The sequence below is a fragment of the Excalfactoria chinensis genome, chromosome 5 (assembly GCF_039878825.1).
Source record: "Excalfactoria chinensis isolate bCotChi1 chromosome 5, bCotChi1.hap2, whole genome shotgun sequence".
NCBI classification, from domain to species: Eukaryota; Metazoa; Chordata; class Aves; order Galliformes; family Phasianidae; genus Excalfactoria; species Excalfactoria chinensis.
Window position 1 is genome coordinate 40,470,407 of NC_092829.1, and position 26,890 is coordinate 40,497,296.

At 41.2% G+C, this 26,890-nt stretch overlaps 1 protein-coding gene across 10 annotated transcripts in view; it reads left to right on the plus strand.

Moving 5' to 3' along the window:
* Window positions 1-26,890, plus strand: part of KCNC1 (potassium voltage-gated channel subfamily C member 1) — a 113,520-nt gene that overhangs the window by 1,299 nt on the left and 85,331 nt on the right. The gene's annotated exons all lie outside the window — the stretch shown is intronic.

Sequence of the window (26,890 nt, forward strand, 5' to 3'; positions counted from 1 at the left end):
CAACAACTGTGTGCAGGGCTTGGGGATGTAGGCCACACTCTCAAGAAAGTCCCGTGTGCAGGGCCCAAGTGAACATTGTGATATGAGCTCATGTACTCACGTGTGGGCTTCTGAGACCCTTGTTCTCCAGCGAACTCCTAGTAACACACAGCCTGGGGCAGCTCCCATTCATAGGCCAAGCACTCCTGTGAGAGAAGGGAGATCTCCGTTACACCAGGTATTTCCCTCTGTGCACAGGTTTCCACAGTCAGCTATGCCCCCAGCAGAGAGGCATCTACTCCAGCCCTCTTAGGAGCTAACTGCTCTCCTTGTATGTGATGGAAAAGGAATCATGGAAGCAGGGAGCTTAGAGAGCTGCTTAGTTTAGACTGGAGAGGCTGTCTGTTCTCTTCTCTTTTCTCATACGTATCATGTTAAATATTTATGATCCTGCTTCTCTGAGAATGGATAATTCAGTTGCTCACTTACCTCCCCACTCTGTCTTTTCCCTTGAGGGAAATGCAAAGTATTAATCAGAGGAGAGGGTTCATTCATGGTGAAGGGACACTGTCTGATAGGCTTCTCACCTGGCTACTGAAGGACAGCCTCTCCCTTCTGGTGCTGGCAGTTTTGGAAACGGAATGCACACTGGTGCAGTTCACCACATAGATGGCAATAAAGATGGCCCTAAATAGGCACCCAGCTCCTCTAAGGGGTACCTTGGTGCTGTTGCATATGGGGACGGTGACACTGATTAGGGCCTGATTCTGTATATGAAGGTAAAAAAAAGATTAAGTTCAGAGAGCGAGAGCAGGATTAACTCCCCAAGGCATCTGTTTTGGTAAGCAGGAGGAATAGGTGGAGGACAATGCATTCACAAAGGCATCAGCTTGGCCAGGTGTCCTAAACATACCTTTCTGGAGGCATAAAATTGCTGCCGGCCCTCCATGGTGATGGCTGGTGCTCCGGTGTGGGAGGAGGTTTGACTGTTCCTGAGGAGGATCGATGGAGTCAGAGCAGATTAAGAAGCAAAGAGGATGGATGGAGGGAAGAAGTGGAAACGCAGGGCACAGAGATAGGGAAGCTGGCTGGGCATGAATGGGGGGCACAGTGTCTGCTGGAGGCTGCTGGGCTGAGCAGAGATCGGCTGGGAGCCGCCAGGTCTGCAGCCTGAATGAATGGGGAAAGCTGGAGCAGAGCCTGCACTTACATCTTGGTGCATTTCTAAACGCTCTTGTTTGCATACCCTTTGGAGGTTTCCTCCTTGAACAAAGAAGTAAATATTTTAAATGAATTCCTTTAAACAGCATGCAGGGTAAAGGAATAATAAAATATTTACCACGACATGAAAGGATGATGCCGTTGAATTGCAGCTTTCAAATCCCTGATTTCTGCCAAGGGAACATGGAAACAGAGAGGGAAGGCTGGAGGGCATCCTTCAAATGGCTTCATTAGCTTCCTTTAATCAAGCCCAACATTAGCAGGCGTTAATTTAAAGAGCAGATCTCTGGTGGCCAGGAAACTGTTGGTAAACAGATCTCAGGTCAAAGCAGTGTTCTTGTCCAAGATGTTGTGGAATGGCCCAAAGGCTAAATGGATACAGCTGCCCCAGTGGAAAGGCTACGGAGACTAAAACACCCTTTTTTCTTGGAAGCACTCCAGTATTTTAGTTTGGAGGGCAAAAGATATAACCGAGTCTTTCTTTATGATGTACAGGCTGGAATCCTAGGAGGATATACATTCCATTTCCTTATTCTCTATGGGGGTGGGGTATTTCCATTTAGAAACAGGCATTTTATAGAGAGATTTTTTTTTTCAGTGGTTGCCATATCATTTTTTCACAGTTACATACGCATGCCCGGTAGAATTCAACCCTTGATTTACCTTTAACTTGTTCCTTCCCTAAAGGATTGCTAATTATAGAAAATACAGATTCTGAACTTAACGTGTGTAATGAATATTTCATAGATTAAATATCATTCCTTAACTTGTATCTATGGAGACACAGGCTATACGCATTAATATTTCGTATAAAGGAAGATGGCTTTCATCATCAACACATGCACACGCTGTCCATTAAGGAGACATTAAAAGACACTTAACATTTTCTAATAAAAGCCATACGTTATGATTATGGATGTAGAAAGAGATGGGAGTCTGATTTATGCTCCTGTAACCTAATGACAGACGCTGCAAAAAGATCTCAAGCTCACAATAGCTAATTTACAGTAAAATAATTGATAGCATCATTAACAAGTGAATGGTATATTAAAGCAATCCTTAGTATAGTCAGGCAACAAATGGTGTTACCTCCCTTATACATAATACACTGCTTTTATTTGCTAACTGTATTCTAGCCTTGCAAAAATTTAGGTTCACACTGCCATTTTGTCAAAAGTTTACATCACAAAACCTGTCATCCTAATTCATCTTAGACCTGTAATAGTGACGCTTACTGTAAACATATATATTGGACACCAAATGGTACGTCTAAGTAACATCTTAATATAAGCACTGATTTACATAATCCTTATACTATCACACTTGGGCAAGTACTAGTACTAGGGATATGGTACGTGAATGTTAAGGTTAAGTGAAAACCTGCAGAGAAGCGACATTTCTCCAGACTGTATGTGGCACATGAATGCAGTGAACATTCAGGAACTGTCTGTGGAAGGCTCAGCATTCACTCAGACCCAGCCATTCCTGGAGCCCTGTGGTGAACATTGTTTACATATACAAGATCCTACGACTACCTTGCCTCACCAGCATCCATCTCTTTCTAAATATCTGATCTCATTGTAGATCTCGATGTAGGTGGCCAGAGGAGAAGGAAGAGCACTTACGTGTTGCAGGCAAAATCAGCTAACTGCACATTTTGTCTGTTCACAAACTTTAGGGAAGCATAAGATCCCAGCTGCAAGCAGTTTGTACTGGCTGGGTTTAATTACATTCATGTTTTCTAAATACTAATTTCTTAAATACTGTAGTTCTTTCTGAAAAGATCAAACACGTAATAAAACTGCTGCATGGGCTTCTAAATCTTAAGAGAAGGTGGCTTGTTTCACATGACACCTTGCCTTAGACACCCACCTTAATAAAGGCGTAACACGCTGCTCCATAACAGAAAGACTCTTGAGTTTTAGGTAACAGAGGCCAAGGCAGGTACCTGGAGGTCAGAACAGAGCAGCAGATAAGGAGGTGGAAAAGATCAGCTTTACAAAGATACTGGGTACATATGCAGACAGGTAAACATCCAGGCAGATTATCAAAAGCATCTCCTCAGGCAGCCAAGTACTGCCTCACATCCCGGGCACCCAAACTGGTGAGCCATTTCTTCAAAGCTTATTAGAAATCTTTTCACATCTTCAGGCAACTTTATAAATGTATTTTCCGCAAGTAGATGCAAAGGGAAAACCCTGCTCAGAGCTGCGCAGAAAGCTGCACAGGCACTGGAGCAGAGCGTCTGAGAGTTATGTTGTAATAGTTGCTGCCTCCTGCACTCGTTAGACGTCGCAGGCCGCTCTGCACACACACAGTGCATGGAAAATATTTTCCTAGCACCCCGTCTCCTTCATTTTTACGTCTGGGAATGCTGTTTGTACACAAGCAAAGCTCCCACTGACTTCACAGGGAGTCTGGCCAGCATGTATCTAACATCTCTGCCCCCTTCCTCCTCCTCCCCAGCAGGATAAGATGGTGCTGGTGTTCAAGCACAGCTGCTAGGTTAGTCAGTGGTTGGGAATTCGAAGCTCTCAGATGAGATTCCATGTCAGCGCTTACATTCAGATTGGACAGTTAAGCTTCATTAATGGACCCTAAGGAAAGCTTTGTAGTCCTTCCAGATAAACACTTTAACTGTTTTTAAATAAAAGCTGGTTGGGGTCCTATGGAAAGTCCTCAACAGCTTGTTTTCCTGGCATATGCTATATGGCTCTAATCTGGAACAGGATAATCTTATGGCAAACCTCACTCTTCCCTCCTCTCTCCCTACAGAGGAATCTGCTTTCCTCAGTGGGGGATTTTTGATAGACAAATTTCTGTCATAAGGAAGGAGGTAGTAAAAGGATAACAGGGAAGAGATGAGAAAAAGGTGGTTCTCAGGGACTTATTCCAGCTTTCTTTTGAACGTCCAAGAGTGTTCCCACCTTGTTGTGATCATTCCTCCATACAGACTACATTCTATAGGTATGAAAAGGTCTATGGGTCCCAGCTCCTGATAACCATATACTGTCTTGATGCTGAGAGGCTATAGGGATATTCCTGCTCATCCCTTAACCTGCCCAAGCTCAGGAGAGCATCACTCTGCACGAGGAAAGCTTCTCCTGCTGCCATTCCACAGGGACTTGCTCAGCCTAGGGATATTTCAAGGATGGGTGCCTCAGGTGGTCCCACCACATGTGAGTAGGTAGGGAGGAAGAGGAGATCCATCCCCCCCACCTCCCTTCTGCACAGGCACCCCTCTCCTGAGGGGGTTTCTTCCAAGGGGCCCTGGTGGAGCCGCTGTCCCTCCCTGGGCCCTTCTGCAAAGCCCCCCTGCAGAGGCATGTCTAATCCTGCACTGAAGCGATTCTCACTGCACACTGACAACCGCATGCTGCATTACAGCTCTGAGAATCCTCCATAAAATGAAGTTTCCCCTGTGCTAGTAGTATAATGGAATTACAGATAGACATCTATTAACCACCATTCTGTCATTCATTATTAACACAACTCCTAAAATCCCATCTTGTTCCTATTTTCTCCCATTAAGGGAAACGCTACTACAAATCCTTACATAACCCATGAGGAAGCCGGGTATTGGCTCCTCTGCATGCTGTCCAAAGCAGCCTCTGCCATCCCAGCTGGAAAGCACTGGCCACCTCCCAGGCTCTGTCCCTGCTGAGTTAGCCAAGGTGGGAACAAGCACACTCACAAATAACTCCTGTGAATTGTTCCTCTGGCTTCAGAAGTAATAAATTGTAAAGCCACCGCCAAGAAAAAAAAAGCCTGGTTGTGGCAGCTGTGCAGAATCAAGACTTCATTGGTTCAAGTAGTTCAGAAACACACAGGAAGATAGTCTTATAGTCTTTGAAGTCACAACCTCACAGGGAGATTAGAGGGATGATGCTATCCACCTGACAGATCTCTGGCTGCATAGTGCGCACTTAGCAGTTCTAATTCATGGAAGGATTGTTTTCTAATCCATTTACCCATTTCCAATTTTATTTCTATTATTTTGAAACCTTAAAAAAGAATGGCATCTGTTGCCATTTTCATGATATTTTTTTTTAAATCTTACTTAATTATAATGTTTCTAGGTTACAAAATTTACTCGATTTAGCCAAGGCTAAGACTGCACGGATCATGCAATCAGATGCATACACATATATATGGCTTCCTACCACCACCACCTCCCACAGTGCTGAGTGGGATTTCCACATGAGGAAGGACTTCAGAATTAAACGATCCCAGAATATTTCTAGAAATGTAACCTCGGTGCCACTGAAATCAATGCGAATTCAGTGACTGGTTTCAGGATGGTATTTGGTCTCTCCTGTCTTTAATCCACCCCTATGTGTCTTCAGTTATTTTCCTTGCCCTTCTCCTGACATTCGCTAGTTTGGTTTTGGTTAGGAAGGAAAGGCAACAGAATACTGTATTCTGTGTTGGTGCATCGTGAGTCAAAGGATAAAAAGATTACTGGATCACTTATACTATTTCTGTGTTAGAACTGCTCATGAAAAAATGTGATGCATTAGACTAGACCTAGGAAAAATGTTTTCCTCATTTGTTTTTCCTTACTTTGCATGGTCTAGCATTGAGTGGTACTCATCTTTTTGGCTTTTTTAAAATACACGACTGATCTGTGTATATTTATGGTACTACTTCATTAGAGTCTATACATACTGCCTTTCTTTTAACATAAGGAGAGATGGTAGCAAATCAGCAGAGAGGGTGCAGCCTTACTGTTGTTGAAATTCAGTGCCAGCACTACCAGCAGCTTCAAGGATAGAACTGCATTTTCCTGCAGTGTGGTTCAAGATAACAGATTAATTGCAGTGTTACTGCCTTTTTAATAAATGCGTCACATGTTTCCATTCCAAAGCACTGAGGTGTGATGGATGTTAGCAATTTATTAGGAACGTTCATATTTAAATGCGTGTTTTCATAATCTGTCCTGAGAATCTTTAGCACATCATTGCATCAAAACACAGAGCTCTGGTATCGACAAGGCTCTTCATAATCTTAATGGCATTTTTCACTGCAAAGGGCTATAGAATACATCCCCATTCAAGCCACGTGACTTCAATTAATACTCAATCAAATCGTATCCAAGTGCTGTATTTCATAATAAGAAGGGCAAGAGGGGTATTCAGTTTGAAAAATTGAGCTCTAATTGATAATCAAGTAAGTAATTCTTTCTCATGCAAATACAGATGGCAAAGCTGAGTTTCCATTTTGTATAGGCTTGATTTTATGAAATTTCAGTGCATTCTCACGGAATCACACTAACAGAACAGCCATTTTGAGATCTTTGCAACTGTATTGTAATTAGCTTAGTTGCTATATGCTGAATTTGATCTGAGGAAAGAACAGTATTAGAAGGCTGACTGGGTTTTCTCTGCTGAATGCTGCGTTATATAAATATGTGATTCACTCCAAATGGTACCCAGGAGGTACAGTGCTAGGATCGCATGAAATCAGTGATATCTCTCAAGCTATGGAGAACCACCCCCTCCCCCAAGAAGATCAACAAAGAGCTGTCATTTCTCAGATAATTTGTACGTTTCCCTCCTGTGCTCAGTAAGGACCCAGATTTGGCTGTCTGTATTCCTCGTCTCATAGCGATCCCTTACATCAGGAACGTCCCTGTTTCCTGCAGGCTGAGCACAACGCACTACCCAGCATGGGTAAAGGTGAAAGGACCAGGCCCTAATTGATTTTTATTTCTTTCAGATATGAATTATAAGATATAATGGGGGCTCTAATAAATCATGCTATAAAAATGAAGAATAAATCTCAGTCGGAGGCTTTTTACAGCGATTGCTTATGATGTAAGACCCTTTAATGACAGTAAGTTAAAATTGCATTGTAATGGCCCTTTGTAAATGCAATAAATCTCTGCTTTCAGTGCACTGCGGACAGCCAGCGATGTGTGTGCTGCACATGATCCACCAGCACAGGCACTGGCTGCTGGCACACACTTATGTAATTATGCTGGTACTTGAGGAGCAGCTGCAAACCTCAGCGCTGCTAGATTTACATTGAGAAAATGCTCAATCAAGACCGTCATCGTGTCTTGACAGTGTGAAACAGTTTAAATTATCCAACTGGCTTTTTTATTTGAAAACCTGGGAAAGAATGCCCCTTTTAAAAAGCAGGGAGATGGATTGTTTGCTTTTAAATAACAAAAGGCAAAGCCTATTCCTACTGAATCTCAGGATTTCCCCAAGACAAATATGAGCTAAGTCAGGCATTTTGATCTGCACAACATCTTCTTTACTCAGTTTCCTGGATCATCTAACTCCACATACATACACACAGACACACACGTCAGAACGTGCACAGAAGTACACCAATAGAATAACAGCTTGCTTTTCTGCAGCAGAATCCCTAATCCTGCCCATCTTTGCACTCTGAAGCATTACCTTCATTACTCCATTTAAATACAGAAAGATCTAGTCAGTTCAGATTGCTTATTATTTCACATGCATCAGAAATTCAGCAGTGGATTTCACCTTGAAAAACTCATTCCATTAACCCTATTCTGTTTTTCTCCTTGGATTCTTGCACTGTCTTCATTATGCCAGAGCAGTTGACAGGTATGGATGGTGAAGGCCGGTGTTGTGATTTGTCTGGCCACAAATTAAATGAAAAAGTTCAGTCAGAACGTTCTGAATTTATAGCAGACTTCAGGAAAACATATAAGGAGAAATCTCTAAAAATGCTGAGCACCTACAACCTCCAATGGAATGGAGGTCATGTCTACAGCAGTAAAGGACACAGACGAGGAGCTAAGAGACCTTCAGCCAAATCCAACCCCACTGGGTGGGGAGATGAACCCAGCTACCACTGACGTTAATAGAATCCAGCCAGAGTCCCTTGTCTCTGCCAAAACTTTTCAGGACAAGAACAATTGTGAAATTGCCTCAACACTAAACGCAAAAGGACTCGTCTTCATAGCAGCCTTTGATCTCTACTCCAAAAACAAAACAACACATCGGCTACACTGTGCTGTTCCTCTTTCTTTTCTTAGCACGGATCTCCCCGTTGCTTGTAGTGTGGAGTTTTGCAGGGAACCTAGTGACAATACATCTTAGCACTTCTTGGCAGTGTGTCCCGCTTACTGCAGAACTATTTTAAATCAAGTTCTTTCAGTAGAGCACTTGTCAGGACAAACCTAACAACCTAACTATACTACAACTCAACCATTACCAGGTTGAGTCAATTGCTGTTGTTTTTGTTGTTGTCTGGGAGGAAAGGGAGGTAGCAGCTAACTTTTATCTGAGTTTTGCGTAAGCAATGTTGAAATAGCATATTCAGCTGGTAAGAGTTCGGTGTTCATCCTGCCAAGGAGTCCCACAGGTGCTATGATTTTATTAAAAGACCTAAGGTAAATTTTAATCATGTATAGATCTCCTGAAATGTTAGTTATGTCTATGCAGCAGGAAATCAATACTGCAAAAGTGCATTTGCTGTTGGAAAAAAAAAAAAAAAAACAAAACATCTTTTGGAGAACCTGCTCCACTAAGAAAAGCTCATTTTACCTTATAAGTGTCAGCATGACATGGACTGAAGGCAAACGTTTGAATTTCAGGAGCATTTCTATGCTATCTTCAAACCACATCTTTACCTTCACACTTACACAATCATTAGCTATAATAATTCCTAACTAGCCCAATGACTATCTTCAAAGGATATCTGGGCTAGGACAACAGTGTAAACCTTTGTTCTGATAGGGCATCTTTTGCGTTCATGCAGAACTGCCCACACACTGCACTTTCAAGACCTCATTTCAAACAGAAATTTGGACAGATGATTGAGATGATTGCAAGCAATTGAATTAACGCAGATTATCAAGAGAGCATTTGTTAGCAGTTCTAACTAACGTCATTATATATGTGCCCTGTGTGCTTGTGCCTGTTAGTTCTGAAGGAACCACTCTGGGGTTTTGGCTAGCATTTACAGCACAGTGGCTCTACGAGGAAAGGCCGCACTCATATAGCTCAGTGGAGGAACATTTGTGGTGGGGCACAAACACACAATCAGCACTTGGTATTAGCTCATTAATCCACGTCATTTGGTTATATCTCAGCTCTCCTCAATTTCTATCAGTTTTACCCACAAGACATTGAATCTTAGTACGTCCTTTTAAAAACAGAACTTTTCCTGGGTTACTTGCGTTCTTTGGCTTCCCCTTACAGTGCATGTGTTGCAGTAACTAGCACAACAGGTTTCTAATTTCCATTGAGACCTCAAGATGCTATTGCCATAAAAACACCAACAATAACCATCTGTGGGAAGCCTTTATACTATGCTCAGATATAATTTCCCAAACAAACCTGGACTGGTGGATTACACCTAAAACTAGGATCCTTCTCAGTGTACAGCATGCATATGAGACGTGCCAACCAGTGCATGGACAGCAGGGGTGGGCACCCTCATCCCTCCTGCATCATGGGGATTTAGCACTCAGTTCCTGCATCCTCACTTCCAAAGCCAGGCTTGTGAAAGGATGTAGCCATGTGAGTTCTAATTTACAATTCTCAAAGCGCAAGCCTTGCAGACTTAATTTTTTCAGATGTGCATTAAAACTTCCCAGCGCCTATAATTCTGTTTCTGCATGTGCTCAAAATTACCTTAGTATTATTAATAGCTACCTTCTATCCAAGTCTCATTAATGCTGACAATTTTTCGTCACTAACAGGCACAGTCCTTTAAATGTACTTGAGCATGCCAACTACACACAGAACATAAGCTGCTTTCAAAAATGTGCCGAAATGAAAACACTAGAGGATACTGGTTTGTGTGCAAGTTTCCCTTGCGCACTAATCCACAGGCTATGGAGGGTTGTGGGTTGTTTGTTTTTTTTTGCTAGGAATATGTAATTTAAAGTTTAGTAAATTCCTATAACTGAAGGATTTCATATTTTCATCTGTCTCTGCTCAAGAGACTTCCCGACTTAGAAAGCTGCATCATCCAGACAGTGAAATCGATGGCTTGTACAGCTTGAGGAATTCACAAAATAATACACTGGGTAAGTGACAGAGCAGCATTTCCCAATAAGACAGAGCTAAGAAGCTGTCTCGTGTGATAAATAATTCTGCACTACTGACTTCAGCAAGGTTAACGGCAGATAACAGATATAGGTAGTAACGTTGCTAGACCGCTCAGCTTAAGCTTTGTAGTTCTTTACATTCAATTACTCCCTAGTTCAGAATTGGTACCTGTTAGAAAGTGACCCAATGTCAGCAGGTGGCTTACTACAGAGTGAACTTTAGGGATCTCTGCACGGCCTCTATGGAGAAGAAGGTACAAAGTGTACAGAAAGTATCATCTCAATGGACATAGAGAGAACTGCTGTTACCCCAGAGCCAAGGCGGTTCTGCCACACTGGAATGCAAGCTCCCAAGTCAACATAAGGACACACTGCATGATTTGTTCTGAACAGACCTATATTTCCCAGGGCTATCAGTCACCTTTCAGTCATGCCGTGTAAATACAAGTATTCTCAAAATCTCCAAAGGCTGCATTTTCATCAATATTTTAACATAAACATTCTTTTCATTTAAACTGATATTGATCTTTCACATTTTATTACTTTTTAATGTTTCGATGTGCACTGAAGAAAAGCAAGCTCAATTAAACTACTGCCAGGATAAGTTTAACTTGGAAAAGCACTGGAGCAAGCCCTTGCAAAGTTAGCGCCTTTTACAGCACACATGCCTTAGGTCTGGCATGAACAAACAACATGGAAATAAGTGATCAATAATTATTCCAGCTATTACATTCACTGCCTTCAAGATACACACAAAACCTGTTCACAATCTTAGTGGAAACTATGAAAAGTAAATAGTTAAGTCTCTCCCTACTGTAATTTACCTTGTATAGGAGTCTTGCAAAGCGCTCTCATGAAGCAGAGGCAGTTCTTCAGTTTGACTATACATTATCAAATCTTCTGTTGCTGTAATAGAAAGAATTGTGTTAGAATTCAAAAGTGACAAATACTGGAAAAACAAATCAGTGCTTCAATAGCAGTCAAGACAGAAAAGCATTGCCACAATAAAACATCTTTAAAATGGATTTAATTAAAACAAGAGATAGCAAAGGAATAAACACAATGGTAAGAATTGTTCTATGTAACCACAGCACCAAAAAGAGGTATAAATAAGAAATGACGTTTTAATCCACAGAGCTCAGATATAGGATTTAATTCCGTGTAACACCTTATTTTTATACCCTGATGAAGAAAAATAAAAGAAGAAAAGGTTTTGAAATGTGAACACCATCAAACACTTTAAAACCACCACATTTATCCCATTTAATGTACGGACATAAAGCCAAATTGCAAAGTATTCTTGTAAAGGAATCTGCCTGTCCCATTTCCCAGACCTAAGTAAAGACCTGCAGGGTAAAATTCCAAAGAACATTACAGTTTAGCTTCACTTATGTGCAGTGGACTAAAAATGAATACTTAATATTTATATGAATCATTGTCAGTGTCAAGTAAGATGAAGTTTTTAAAAATAGAACCAAATCAGGGAAAGAGATGTAAGACTCGGTGGGTAAATGCCTCTTTATGTACGGTATTATTTATAGGCATTTTTCTAATCTGTTCTGTCATCTTGTCTCTTAGATTATTAGAAAGGGAGAAACCAGGAACTACAAAAGGCAAAAAGAACACAAGTGGCACAAATATAAGCAAAAGCTGGGAAGTGTGGAGCTGTGATCCTTGGTCTTTTATTGTTTGCGTGTATTACAAGAAAACCATTTCAGCCTATTTTGTATATATGATCACCTGCTTCACGTACTTACCTGCACTTCCTTCATCCAAGTAGTATTTCATAGTAGCTATATGCTGGGAGTGGAGTAGCACACACACTTGTTCATTGATTTTATGGCATTTCTTGCAAACATAAAGTTAACTAGCTCTTGACTTCAGCAGCAAGGCCTGATTCAGAGCATTGAGGATTTTAATCTTCTCACTTTTTAGCAAGACATTCCTAAAAGTATTTTAGTGGGAAGGTGCACATGTTTATAGGTGTGAGAACTGTGGTCAATTAAAGCAGAGATCCTAGACATAAACGTGAGGAACAATGGCTCTTTTTTTAGCCACCAGGGTATCCTGTTTGTGGTGTTCATCCCAGGAGCCCAGCAGGTTTCTGCCAGCCTAGCAGGCGATTTCCACTTGTGGCGGCTGTGGGCACGCCACCAGTTCTTGTAGCTGCAAAACTTTTAGTAGAAATCCCTTTCTGTGGCATCCCTGGCTCCTTGTTTTAACAAGTTGAGCAAAAGAACAAAAACCAAGATTTCTACTTCGTGGCTGTGCGCGACTTTGTCCAGGTACAGCAGAAGTTTGCCTGGCTTTGTATTTCTGTAGCTCTTCCTGGAAACGAAGCTACTCTACCTTTAGAGGGATCAACATCTTGTCCTTCTGGCTGTTCCCCTTTCACCCAGTCTGCGGCACCAGTTATGTTTTTAGGCACAGTTTGTCAGTGGATAACTGACCAGCTGCACAGAGAGCACAGGCTTGTGCAGGAGGAACAGAGGTCATCAACAGACATTCAAAGGACATTGTGTTGAAGCAGAAGTACTGAAAATAGCAGGTCCAGTGTAAGCAACGAGGAAGAAAATGTAGGAAACCAGACAAAGCAACAGCAAGAGACTTCAGAATTAGAAGAGCAAATGACTGTGAGGATGGGGAAGTCTTGCTCTTCAATGTCCACTGAAGAAGAACAGTGCTGAGACACTGGAAGGGGAAAACAGGATGACAGATCACTTGCCTAGAAGCAGAGGAACAAGACAGTCAAGAGCTTGAAATCTCAGACTGTGTTAGCTTAGTGCAAATCCCCCCCTCCTTTTCCAGCAAGGTGAGAATGACCTAATCAGAGTAATTCAAATGACAGCAATATGCCAGTACATTCTGCATGTGCCGCAAGCAAGAAAGCAGCCCTCACAAGAGGCCAGGAAGAAAGAAATTTGCAGTAATATGTTCTGTGGTCAAAAGAGCACATTTTGCTGTTGCAAATTTACCAATGAATTAACAAAAAAAAAAAAAAGGGTTAGGTCCCACAGAGAAAAACCTCATGTATTATCACCAGTACTTACACAGGAGAAGCCTTTGCTGTAAGGACATTTGAGGATTTGGGACAGTGTGTTCTGATACACTCGTTTTTTACTGTGGCATGTGAAGGTCAAACATGTTGATGGCTGGCACAAGGGCTTGGCAGAAAGAAAAAGGGGAAAAAAAAGCCAATTTCATCTCTTTAAGAGCTCTACAGCAGAGGTGTCACCTTTCCAACCTGTCCAAAAAGCTTTTCCTCTTAGGAGTCCAGCACAAGCATTATGGCTGTTGCCATGCACACACACACATTCACTACTTTTCAGCTGTGATCCAACACCAAATGGGATTCAGTAGAAAAACAAAACAAAACAAAAAACCCTGGCATAACAACTATATTAGAGTATTTATGGACAGAAGGACAAAAAGGAGCCATAGGCTCTTGCCCTGTCAGATCAAAGGATGCAAATGCGAGTTTTAAACCCCATAGGTATTATTCTAGGGATGACTCTCATGGCACATTAAATCTAGGGACAGCTCTCAGCCCTTTAACCACACTACTCAAAAAGAAGGCACGGAATAAATAGGCAGTCTGAGGATATGTGCTGTCTAATGAAAAGCTGTGGCTTCTTATAAGTCTTTCACTGAGGACTCCAATATGAATATGCCTAGGATTCAGCAACAGGCACAGCAATGGAGCTGAAACAACAGAGAAGAGGCACAGTAGCATAGAGAAGCAATACCATCTCATGTAGGAGACATAGGAATGCACCAAGTCTTGATCTGACTTCAGAAGTGACCTCTGGCAACTCCCAGCTTCTAGCAAGTGATATTTCAGCTATAATCAAGATAATAGAACATTATTTATCTACCTTTCCTGGGTATCGTGGGGACTAATTAGCTAATGTGTGCACAGTAATTTGGAGATAAAGTTTTCTGAATTTTCAGATTGTGTTTGAACAGGTGAAGCGAGGACATCTTTTTGACAGCAGAAAGATCTTCTCAAAATAAAATTCTTATCAAAATAAATCAGGCGGATCAGAAGGTAATCTTATCTTTGCTCTGTTCTGATTATTCAGCATTCCTTGGTAAGATTGACAAAAAATGAGAAAGCAAAGCTTTGATGATTCAAGAAGGTAGAATTTAGGACAAGTTAAGGCCATATCTATAAAACTTATGCCAACATTTAAAAATTCAGAAGATTTTTTTGCACTGTCAGATGAAAAATTAAGTCAGAATCTTAACATATTACTGATAGAATTGACTACTAAATAATATTTAAGTAATGATAGAGTTTAAAAATGGAATATATATGCCCCCAAATAGATATTTTAACACAAAGTATACAGAATTCAAGCTCTAGGTGACTTATTCATACCCTACATTTTAACTGGCCTCAGTTTGTAGGAACCCTATAAAGCCAGAAAACAGTCTAAGCGACAGTCTCTTACTTTCATAACCTTCGTGATCTAAGCAGAGATTTCAAACTGAGGGAGGAAGTGGCTACAGGATGAGCCCTTGACTTTCATCCTGCTTGCTACTGGGAAACATACAACCTTCTCAGAACAGGCAGACTTAGTAGGAGCTGAGGGCTGCGTTTAGCAAAGTGGGTCTCTTCCAAGAAGCCCAACACCCTACAGAACGAGATGTCAGAGCAATAATGTACATACTGAAGCCTGACGTATGCTGATGCTCCCTGAGCAATCACAGGAAGGCAGAAAGCACAATGGGATCAGACGCATTTTTCTCAGCTGGGGCGGCCTCATCTCCAGGAAAATCTTTAGTATTATATGCCCTTTGACATGAAGACAGCAGACAGATACTGAGGATAAACTAAGAGCTTCTTGAGGAAACATTCAGCCGGAGGTGGCAGAGGTGCTACTACAGATCAAGACAAGAGGCAAATCAGTCAGGAGGGACACAAAGGAATGATGCTTGGACCTTTTCTGCTACTTGCAGTGTGCTGGAACAAGCACTAACCTGGTTATTCCCCATAAGACTCAAGGAGTGAGGCAGACAACACAAAAGTTGCTCATCTTCTTCAGAGATACACAGACCACAGAATATGTTAGAGGTGCATGGGACCTCCTTCCAATGGTAACCCAGTAAGTCTTGTTATAGGCAAGCAGAAAGTGGCTAGCGGTCTGATGCTGCTCAGGGGACATTGTATTCTTCAAAAACAACAACAACAACAACAACAACAACAACCAAACATGCACTGACTGAAAAGAGTTTACTCTCACAATTTGGTTTTCCTTTATGAGATACAGGGATGGTCTGTAATTGCCTTTATCCTGGTTGTCTCATTCAAGGGATGTAAAATGGCAAATTTGACCTCCCTGCTTGTTTTCTAGAGTGGTCTCTGAAGGTATCAGGAAATAACTCATTTTCTAAATGGAATAATGAGGGAAAGCAGCTGGAAGTTTAACAAAAAAATAAAAAAAACTTTCTTCTCCAGTGCTCAGTGATTAAAATTAATGCAAAGTTAATCAAAACTCGCAGTGAAACAACAACAAAAAAAAAAGGTCAGGAAGAAATTATATTAGAAATATGTTCCCCAGTCAATTGCTTGCTGCTCAGGCTTCAGCAGTGTTGTAATTTCAATACTTATGCAACCACCACAGAATTTTCTAGCTCTGAATTTTGCTTCGAAGGCACCCATGAGCAGAAACTTCTCAATCAGCTCCTTCATGTCTAAGCCTAAAAAAAAAAATATATTTTTCCTAAGAAAAAAATTAAAGGAATAAAATTCCTTTAAAGTCTCTTTCTCATTTTCATCTTCCTCAGATGGCAGTGCTGCATCAGAGAAAAAAAACACCAGGCACCTTCCTTCCTGCTTACTGCAGATCAAGTCAAGGGCACTTTGATTCGCACAGGAGACACTGCCTCATAGCACGCAGCTCTTGCAGAATGAAATCCACTGGGTGAATCAGTTTGTAGCAGACTTCATACTGTGCCAGGTTAACAACATGTGCATCCCTGTCCTTGTAGCACAGACTAGAGAAAAAAAAATGGTATTTGCTAGAACTATGTAGCCAGAAACATTTTAAACGTATACACAAATGTCTGTGTGTAACATTTACGACTTGGCAAATTAACTTGCACATCAGGCACACGTTTTGATGGTTAATTTTGAGCCCTAATGCAGCAGAGCAGCCTTCTATCTGGCTGGTGTCTATCCTTTTCAAAAGGCAAAGGAGTGCATAAATTATGTTTTAAAAGAGGTAGGCATTTTCTGCCCACGGTGTAGAGTCACCGTAGGTGGATTATTACCCAGGAATACCAATGAGGTAGGAAGTCTGTGATTTAACCCATTCTTTGTACTGTCTCCTTGCCTGCTGACAGCCTGAAATTACCCATATGACAAGATCGTTCAGGTAGTGCAGCAGCACCATAGCTACATTTCAAAGAGTCAGCAGGAGTTAAAGCCCTAAAGCCAGGATTTTGTTCTGAAATAATACCAGGTAAGCCCTGCAGGAGCATCCAGTTGCCTCTGCTGATGTTGGCAACTATGAGGTTGTTTAAGTATACCCTTGTTAATATTTTCTCCACCAGACCCTGCAATAAAGTTACTATTCATTAGCAGGACAAGATGGACTCTGAACCATCCTACAGATAACCAGCAGGATTTTGGAGACTATTTCTTCTGCAGGTTGAAAGCAAGAATAGTAAATCCACGAGGAGCTCTCAGCACTTAGTTTGAAAGAACACTGCTCTAAAATGTAGTGCTGCTTCTCACTGAGAATGCGAGACAAGACTGAGTATTTTCCAAGCTAACTGACATCTTCCATGCTACCTTGGGCTTACCCGAATACTCTTTTTCTCCAGAAAATAAAGCATCTTATTACAAAGGTGTGGGCTGGGACATAGGCCTGCCCAGTCCCCTCCCGTCACAGTGAGGATGCAGACAGCTGCTGGCCAGCTCGGTCTCCATGAGAAAGACTAAGGCAGACTTGCCTTATGAGAGAGGAAAGGTATTTTTCTCTTGCAATGAAAATAATAGCTACACCGTGTTAGTCCACAGATCCAGTCATGCTTGAGGACACCACTGGGGAAGAACCACACTCCCCCAAGGGGACCCCAGGAACATTTCACCCCTGGGTGGCAGCAGCATAGCAGCTGCCCTTGCTAGCTTTCTTGCCCTCCTTGGTATCAAGCTGTCACCAACAGGCTGAAATTCTCATTTTTCACTCTGAACCTCAGGGGGCATTTGGCAGAGTTTCGATCACAGTCAGAGATTTCCTACCTAATAAAAAAGGATGCTAAATAGCACCACACCACCTTTCCTTCCTCCAGCGGCCTGCACAAGGGATTGCTTAAGGGACCCGTTTTAAATCCCCTGTGAAATTTTCCCTTCGTATCCCAGTTTCTGCTCACAGTGTTTACAGAACACAAAGTTATTTCAATTAACCTGCTGAAATCAGTCATCACGTATAGAGCATTAGAGTCAAGCTCCTTACTAAACTGAAATGTGGGCAATGCTTTCTGACCACAGTAAGCTCCTCAGCTCACCTCTTCTTCTTGAAGTTGTATTTTGTTCAATAATTGACCCTGTCACCCTGCATGTGCTGGTACAGCTGAGTTGAAATTCTCATCTGACATCTTGTTAGGGCTGAAATTTCTACTTTGCAACTGTTTCCACTCAAGGTAGAGAGAATGCATACCACAGCTTTTACCACTTCATTGCCCTGAATGTTACTTAGTATTTGTTTACTGGAACAGTCAGAGGCCCTGGTGAAGAACAAGGTCAAGCTGTGCTTGCTCACTGATTGAGAAGACTGAAATTTCTTTCATTTTATATTATATTAATATAATTAATATGATGTAAGTAATATGAGCAAAAGAACCTTAATTTATATTAATCTGTATGCATGCATGCACATGTACCTGTATATATGTGTGCATGTGTGTGCGTGTGTGTATTTAAACTGAGAAACACTTTTCTTTTAACCTACAAATATGGAATTATTCTGCACTAACAACACATTAGATGGAGACGAGAAAATATGTATTTCTACACAAGATAGAACAGAGATTTTCTAGAATTAACCTCTGGGAGCTTAAATCAGTTTGTGTTTTAGTTTAGGAAAATTACTGGGAATTTTACAAAGTTCTCATACTCCTCTTAATGCCTGAAAAGATGAACTGATAGCAGCCAAGTTTTTTATATAGGTGTGACTAGTTAATTATTAACTAATCCTCACACATTTCTCCAGCATTCGTGAAGTAGTTGTGTAATACAGAGCCACCTGAGGTAAAGCTATTGACTTCCTGTGTCAGCCTTCTAATTATTCTAGATTTCCCTTCATTTGTTCCCAAGTTTGTGCCCCTCTGCATGAAAGGGATATCACCAATGGAAATAGATGATTAAATGCCACTGCTCATTACCTGTAGCTGCGGTTTTTTACTGGCTACATTCTGTACCTTTTTCTCAGCAGAACAGTTTCCCATCATAATAAGACAAAAAAGTAACACAGTACATTAATACCTATGTATCCAATTTTAAATCCCATACTACAGCCTATCAAAACCAGCTTCCCTGGGGTGATGGATATTTTCCTCAAGGATGGCCACCATCAGTCCTCACTGGAATTGCACTTTCAGCTTCCTTAGCTGAGCACTTTCTACAGGTACTTCAATTATTGTTTTTAAAGCCATCTTTTGGCAAGGACCATCCCAAAGGAAAACAGATTCAGAAGCTTCTGGTTAGAGAAACTTAACACAGAGAGGCTCAGAGCACTGCTGAGTGCTTGCTAAGACACCTAATGAAGTCAAGCACATGGTGCTTCTGTATTACCTTCAAAACATTAGATACCATATTGCTTATATCCTGTATGCAGTTCTAATAGCTTTCTCAGGAGGTTGATTTTGCACACCTTCAACTTGCACCCACTGTTAATGAAACCGAATGAGGAAGCACAGCTGTAGGTTTTATCCTACTGAAGCAGGATGTGTTAGCAGCCACAATACTGGGAGCTCATGGATCCAGCACAGCAGCCTGGATGTTATCCATCTCATTTCAGTATCTAATCTCTCTAGACACTTATAATATGCCACTCACTGGTGTGCTCCATCTTAGCTGATAGTGAAATCATTTAATAGAAGTGGGTAGTGAGGTAGGTGACAGGCTGATTGATGGCAGCGTCTTCATTTAAAGCTATACAACAATGCCAGACAGAGGTCTAGAGCAGCTCAGGATTACAGCTCTGCCTAAAGTTGCCAGTATCCATGCAAGTTTGTCATGCCAACTGTGGCCTATACCATCTAGCAAAGCATTTTCCTAAAAAACAAGCTGAGCTACTTCAAATTCATTTCTTAAAATAAAGAGCATTGCACCTCACAGGACAGCAAACGGTAAGATGATGGTGAGAATAGTCATTTCTTCCTCCTGACAGTGAGAATCTGCCTTTCTACTTCCTTAGGGAAACAAGAAAAAGTTCCGGCCTCTTGAAGCTACCTCTGATTTCACTGATCTCTAATATCTCATTGGCAAAATCAAACATGTACATACACCTCAAGACTATTTGCCCTCGGTGTCACATCTTTGTCCTGCATAGCATGCACACTGAAATCATACAGATCCCTTGGGGCAAATTTATTTCCTACAAATAGAGGAGGGAAGCCATCAAGCACCAGAAATACAGATGCTAATACAGAGGGGATCCTATAGAGAGCGGTTCCTGCACAATAACACTTATTATCACAGCTCTGGAAAGCCTTTGCCTCTCTGTCTCTTCATGGTGCTCCTTCTTAGAGCTCCTGTGAGTACAGCAGAGCCCACAGGGATTGCCACAGAAAGCCCTTTCTTACTTGATGTGCCTCCAGCCAAAGCCTAAAGACAGGTTTTCTCATCAAGGAAAAAGGGGCTGTATTTGAGTTAAGGAGCAAAAAAAGTTTGTTCTTTTCCTTTCTTAAGAGCCTTATGCACATCAGGTTAATCATTCATGGTTACCTCTTCCCTGTTCCTTAAAGCCAGCTGGTACTAGGGAAATCAAAGGCAGAGGAGTCCCTGCCCACCCTTGTACTTTAATGGTGACATAGTCTGACTTCAGTCTCTGTTGCTACGGATTCCCTTGGATCCAACAGCTTTTCAATCCATAGCCAACCTCTTGTTCTGCCTTAAGGAATCAGATAAAGATGAATCTGGACCTTTTCACCTCCACCAGTGTTCTCACAGAAACCCTAAGCACACAGTAGTTAAGCTCAAGAGCATCTGAATGTGTATTTATTTAGGCCTTGTGGAAAAAAAAATAAAATAAAATCAAAGCATATCCCACTTAATTTATAAAAGAATATCTGGAGGTGGTGGCTAATTCTATCCCAATTATTCCATGCTCCATTCAATCTCTACCTTGCGGGACTGTTTCCAATCCAACAGCTGCACAAAGACAAGATTTCAGTGAAAATAGTATTGTCCAAGGTGTTCAAATGGGCATAACTGAAAATATTTCCTTACCAGAGGCTCATTTGCAATGAGGCTGCGCCATACCAGGTGTTTTACCTCCTTCAAATGGCAGCGATAAGATGGAGAGAATTTGTTTCCCTGTGATCGACTTTCTTAATGAAGGAGCTTTATCTCGCCCGGTGCCATGTGTTGTTGCAGTTTCTGTGGTAACGACTGACTGCAGAGAGCAAGAAGTGGTGGCACAGAAATCACTGTGAGCTGCTAGCATGTAAACAAAGGCTACCTTTGGGTATGTTTTACATTCATACATTTTTTATTCACTTTATGTTCATTTTCTGGAAGGCAATTGTTAATGTCTGTGATACTTATTACTTGTATTTTGGAAGTCGCTGACTAAATGTCCTATATGACGTATTTTATATGCCATCATTTGCCAGTACGTAAATGCAACTTCTAATTTAAGATAAAGCCCATTTGATTTTTGCCCATATAGTCAAAATTCAGTCTTCAATCCAGCTTAGAAAATCAGATGAAAATCTCTCAATGAAAATCATAAGCTATTAAATATAAATGCATACAAGTATAAAAGTATATACGTACATAAACATATACGATCTAACCAAAACAAACAAAAGCTGACCTGAAATGAAAATTCGAGCAGGTAAAGCTATTTTCTATTCTGTTTTCTGGGAAGCTACTGATGCACGTTAATCTCAGGAGTGAGCTCAGGTCAGAGCACCAAAAGTGGCTGAAATGAAATGCTGAGGAAGACCAGGCTGAATATCTTTCATTTAAAAAGACAATTAATATTCTGAGATAAGATTCCAGCAGCCATACGCAAGACCTTTAAAATAACTCAGGAAATGCCTTCAGAAATCAAGACTGCAATGGTTGGTGCCATTTCTTTCACTACCCACATTTACTCACACCCTACTTCTCTAGAAACACATTCTCAAAATGGAAGCAAAATCTCGAGCACCAAGACAAGATTCCAGTTTACTAAATTCTTGCAGAGTACCAAAGTTTCATTGAATAGAAACTAAGGCATCTAGATCAGTTTGTTTAGTCATGAAAATACCAGAAGAATGGAAGACAAACAAGTTGCAGGAATGGAAACTCCTGAACTAGTTTCCTACCAGCTTCTCACAGACCACATATGTTTTATGAAATGTGTTTGTGTTGGCTAGGAGACAGGATGAGCTGCTTAAAAATGGGGCAGCTATTCCATTCTCACAGTCCAGATCTCTCCAGAGTGCTCTTACACAGAGATTTCAGGCTGCCATAACCACAGTAGTAACTGAATTATTTTCTTACCAGATGGGTAATAGCAATATTAAACACCCCATAAAAATATTTTGACATATACTAACTGCTTTGAAGCCTAAATCCTTTGTAGTCAATGGCTGATGGATGCTCACAGAAGCGAGACTGAGCTAATTATGGACGTCACCATGTGTAAGGGTTACATGGCCAAAATCAAACAGCATTAACACAAGATACTGTGCTTGAAGCCTCCAGTTGTTCTGCTGTGAGATCACACCACAGCAGAGTCAACTTCATTCAACTGCCAGCTGCAGACCCTATAATTCAAGGTGCCATAATGGAGGTTTCCAGTTCATTCTGTGGCACTCAGCCTGAGCAGTGCTACAGCTGCATCTCCAGCTGGTACAGCACGTTCTTTAATATTACATTACCTCAGCTTCTGAGCAGAGGTGGGCCTTGTGTTGCTTTTCACAAGGGAGTCCTCCTAGGTAGTGCTGCTCTTTGGCTTTTAGCATTTACTTTCACAATGGGCATGAGCTATTCCTGTCACCCTCTGCCTGTTTGTCACTGCTCTCCACGATGTCAGCCTGTCACCACCACCAGGACTGCCACTGAGCTGAAAACATACCGCAGTCCATGTAGCTTTGCACCAAGGGAGGTGGCCACAACAACCCTTCTCATTCAGCTCAACAGCTGCTCCACTGGGGACAGCCTCAAGTCACCCAGAGCCACTCTCATAACACCCAGTCAGTGCAAAAGAGAGCAACAAAGCAAAGTCCCAAAGGCCACGTTAAAGAAGTCCCCCATGGATTAACTTTATTTCAGCCAATTGAAATTACACAGCTGCTGCGTGTCCATGTAGCCTTCACTCCTCACTGTTCCTTCTCCTTGGTCTCTCAGCACTATCACGTAATCTCCCTCATCTGGCTCAGAACACCAAAGCTGGGCCAAAACCAGCTTTCAGTTTAGGCCTCTTCCTCCTCCTCATTTTTAGAAAAAAAATGCATTTGAAGGCAACTGGAAGCTTGATTCTGAACAAAGAATTCACTGCTCAGTTCAGGCTGTCATTCTGAGGGAACGTTTTACCTGTTGGATGCTCTAAGGCAGCGCTTAAGGTAATAGATGGATACTGAATGAGGGCTTTAAAGCATTCTAGAAGTACTGGATAACTCAACTTTCCCAAATTTAAATAATAAAGAATGATTTCAAGAGGGGCAGGTACCTAAACTAATTAACAAATCCCATTATGGATTTCTCCTTTTGAAAAATGATCCTCTGGTTTAGTTTTTTAATCGTAGAACAACTCCAATAGTTGACATTTTCTAAACAAAGAAGACAAAAGATGAATAACCATTCTTGTACAAATTGCTCTCATTTTACTGAAGGTAATAAGATTTTTTTTTTTTGAATGAAAATGAATGTAATTTGCAAGCTAACTACAGGTTTTTTATTTATTTGGCCATCTATCTAGAGAAACATCATTCCCAGCTTTAATCCAGGGTAAATATATCTCATTGCTTCAGCACATAAACCATCATCTACCCTTTGGTTTATGAGATAACAGCTTTTAAATTATGATCAGCTAATATTTATCCTAGAATTAAAACGTGGTAATATCTATGCCATCCCTTGGACCTAACAAATCAGATGGTTATCCCCATGCAAGCAGAAAGAAGATGCAAGTTACATGCAAAACGATCAAGCATTTCAAGTTAGTAATGAATATTTCAACATGCCACGGGTTGAAACCCATGACATCCCCAGATTTTAACTACATTGCCCTTGTAGATCTCTAAACATTTCATTATCTACCGCAATTTGGAGCAGAAGCTCACCTATATTCTGCTCCCCATACTCAACCCAACACTTCATCTGGTATTGACAGATGTCTAGGACAGCAAGACTTTTATGCTGCACTGACACTAAATAAAGCAGTTGGCAGTGATCTCTCTGGCCAAATGAATTTGGGCCATCAGAGATAGCTCCTAAACTGAATGACAAGTTGGTGCCAGTATTTCTTTATGGTTTTGTTCAGAATCACTTAGCAGCCTATTTTTAAGGAAAAGGCAGATGATCTTCATGATTTCCTGTGATATATGAAGAAGCCAATATATCACTAGCCTAAAATCCTCCAAATCTTTCAAGACAGTGTCCTCCTCCCACAACTTTTATTATTGGAGCGTTATAAGGAAGAAGGGTCCTCAGACCAGTGCCAGCCAGGAGCAGGCTGCTGCCACCACTACTATTTTTTTAGCTCAAAGTCCGTTTCTCACATGCTTGGATGTCACCATGAGAAAACATGAGACTGCTTCAGGCTTCTGCTCACCCTGCTCTACCATGGATGATGCTAAGGCACGTGGGGATACACCGTGCTTATTTAGGCAGAATAGTAAGGTCGATAAGAAACAGGCACCTCAGGTGATCTAAACACATGCAGTCCACCTGTTCTGCCCATATGGAAGGGCACTGGTCAGAGTGCAGCCTTATCTTCTGCTTCTGGCTTAGCTTTGGGGGGAACAAAAACTATCAGGAGAACAGTATAGTAATGATCAAGGTTTCATGTTTCTGTTTAGCTGGGAGGGTTATGGCTAGAAGCAAGCCTTAGATGCCAAGAGATCTATATGAAGAGCATAGCCTCAGTGTTTAAGTCCTAAGATGTGGGATGCAAAACAAAAACAAACAAACAAGGGAAGAAAAAAAGATCTAGATTTATGACCCAAACCAAGAAGCCAAGAAGACCTGGGGAGACTTCCACAGCAAAGGAAGAGCAATGAGAGAGAACACAAAGCACTACAGAATTATCAGTTATTTAAGGCAGAACTGGTAAAAATGAATTGGAAAGTTTCCAGAGGATGCCTTTTTGCTCTATTATTTATAATGGCAACTGCTTTGTATAAACTACCTTACACAATTGTTTTTGCCTTCACCCTGATTTATCTTGCTTTCCTTGACAGATTCTGCCAGAATTCTTTAAATAATAATTTGATGTGCTGCATGCAGATTTTCCCTCATCTGCTCTCTGCCCAAACACGCACTCAATCCAGCAGCCTTACTGCAAATTGCACAGGGATCAGCTATACAGTTTCTCTACATGAAAGAGACCACTAATTTCAGGCAGAAGAGCCTTGACTTTCCCCTAAAACATCCAGAGACCCTGGAAATTAGAGCAGAGGGGAGATGTTACCACTATGATACTAAAGACATTTGTCTCGTTAGGGATATATCATGCTTCCCATTTATATATTCCTCTTCACCTACGTGCAGAGCTTTTAGCAACACTAGAAAAAAGAGCCAGAGAGTGAAACACAACTGAAACACAAAACCGGATGGTTAACAAAGTAGATTTTTGCCTTCTGCATACTCTGTCCAGTTAAAAAAATAACTCAGTCAATTTATTTGGCATGGATTCTTTAACTCAACAAAGCAGTTTAATTTCTAAAATCAAAGATCAGTAAAGTAAATACACAGAAGAGGATTAAAGTGGCGGGAGCTGCAGGAGCTAATAGCAGTGGATGACGTGGAACTGCTAAGACTTGAGACCACTTTGGGACAACCAAAGTGCAGGCAGACAGAATTTGCTGGATGGGTTAAAGTAAGACACGAGACAGCTCACAACAAGCCAGATGTTTAAAAAAAAAAATAAAAAATTGCAACTGAATTTGTTTTGTCAAAGTAATTTTCTGGTAGTTGACAGTAGTAAGTTGCAACCATGTTCTTCTGAGCAGGGGGAGCATGCTCAAACATTAGGTTCAGTTTTTTTCAGTTGTGTTCAAATCAAACATGAGCTCCCCCAGTTAACTAAATGCAATGGCAGCATTCCAGACCATGTGGCTGATTTTGCATGGATTCTATATGCTGAGTTCAGATTTTCTAGGATGGAAGGAAATAAAATAGTCACCAGATCTTGATGAGGTGCTAACTAGAGTAGGAGCAAAGCGGTGCTTTCATATACAGAGCCTGTACACAGCCTGTTAGCTAACGTCACTTAAACTTACAGTTAAGCGTTAGCAGCCAGGCTGTTAACTTCTAGTGGTGCTTTACAACAGAAATCTTTCTTCCCTGTTTTGCCTCTGTGAAGCCATGACTTGCAGATATCTGTCAAGTTTTTTCAAACAAACGCTAAGAGCTTCAAGCATACTTGAGACCACAGCACACTTCAAAGGTCATTACTTATCACTATTCATCAAACAGGAAGCAATTAATTTTTAATGGAAAATCAAGTCAATACACAATGGCGGTGGCGGTTGTTTTTCAGCTTTATGAACTGCTGGGAGAAAATAGCCCATAGGGCAGCAGGAAACATTTAGTTACTTGCCAGGAGAATCCCTCGAGGTTGGGATCAGGGAAGCAAATTCCCTTCCACTGTAAGAGGCAGAACAAATCCAAGACCACCTCACAAGACTGAACATGTACAAGTCTGCAAGGCATGATGATATGCACCCCAGGGTCTTGAAGGAACTGGCTGATGTGGTTGCCAAGACACTCTCCGTTATATTTGAAAAGTCACGGCTGTCAGGAGAAGTCCCCAAGGACTGGAAAGAGGGAAACGTCGTTCCCATTTTTAACAAAGGCAGAAAGGAAGACCTGGGGAACTACAGGACAGTGAGCCAGTTGTCCAGCTGCAAAGCAGATAATGCTCAACACTAGTTGAGTGCCTAAGTGAACAGGAGTGAGACTTACTTGTGATGGCTATCATACACTCGTGGCTGGGGCTTGCACACTCAACAGCTCCTGACTGGTGCCAACTGAAAACTTCATTTAAAAAACAAAACAAAACAAAAACCTAACAAACAAACAAACAAAAAAAAACACACCACAACCCAAACATCATGGACTCTGAGATAGTTAGAAAAAAAAAATAATTAACTATAAGTGAAGATGAACAAAATGATTATTTTTCCACTCCAGCTTTCCTAGCACTTTTAATAAGCCTGTTTCTCCAAAAAAATAATATTGTTGGGACAAGGTGGAAAAACATG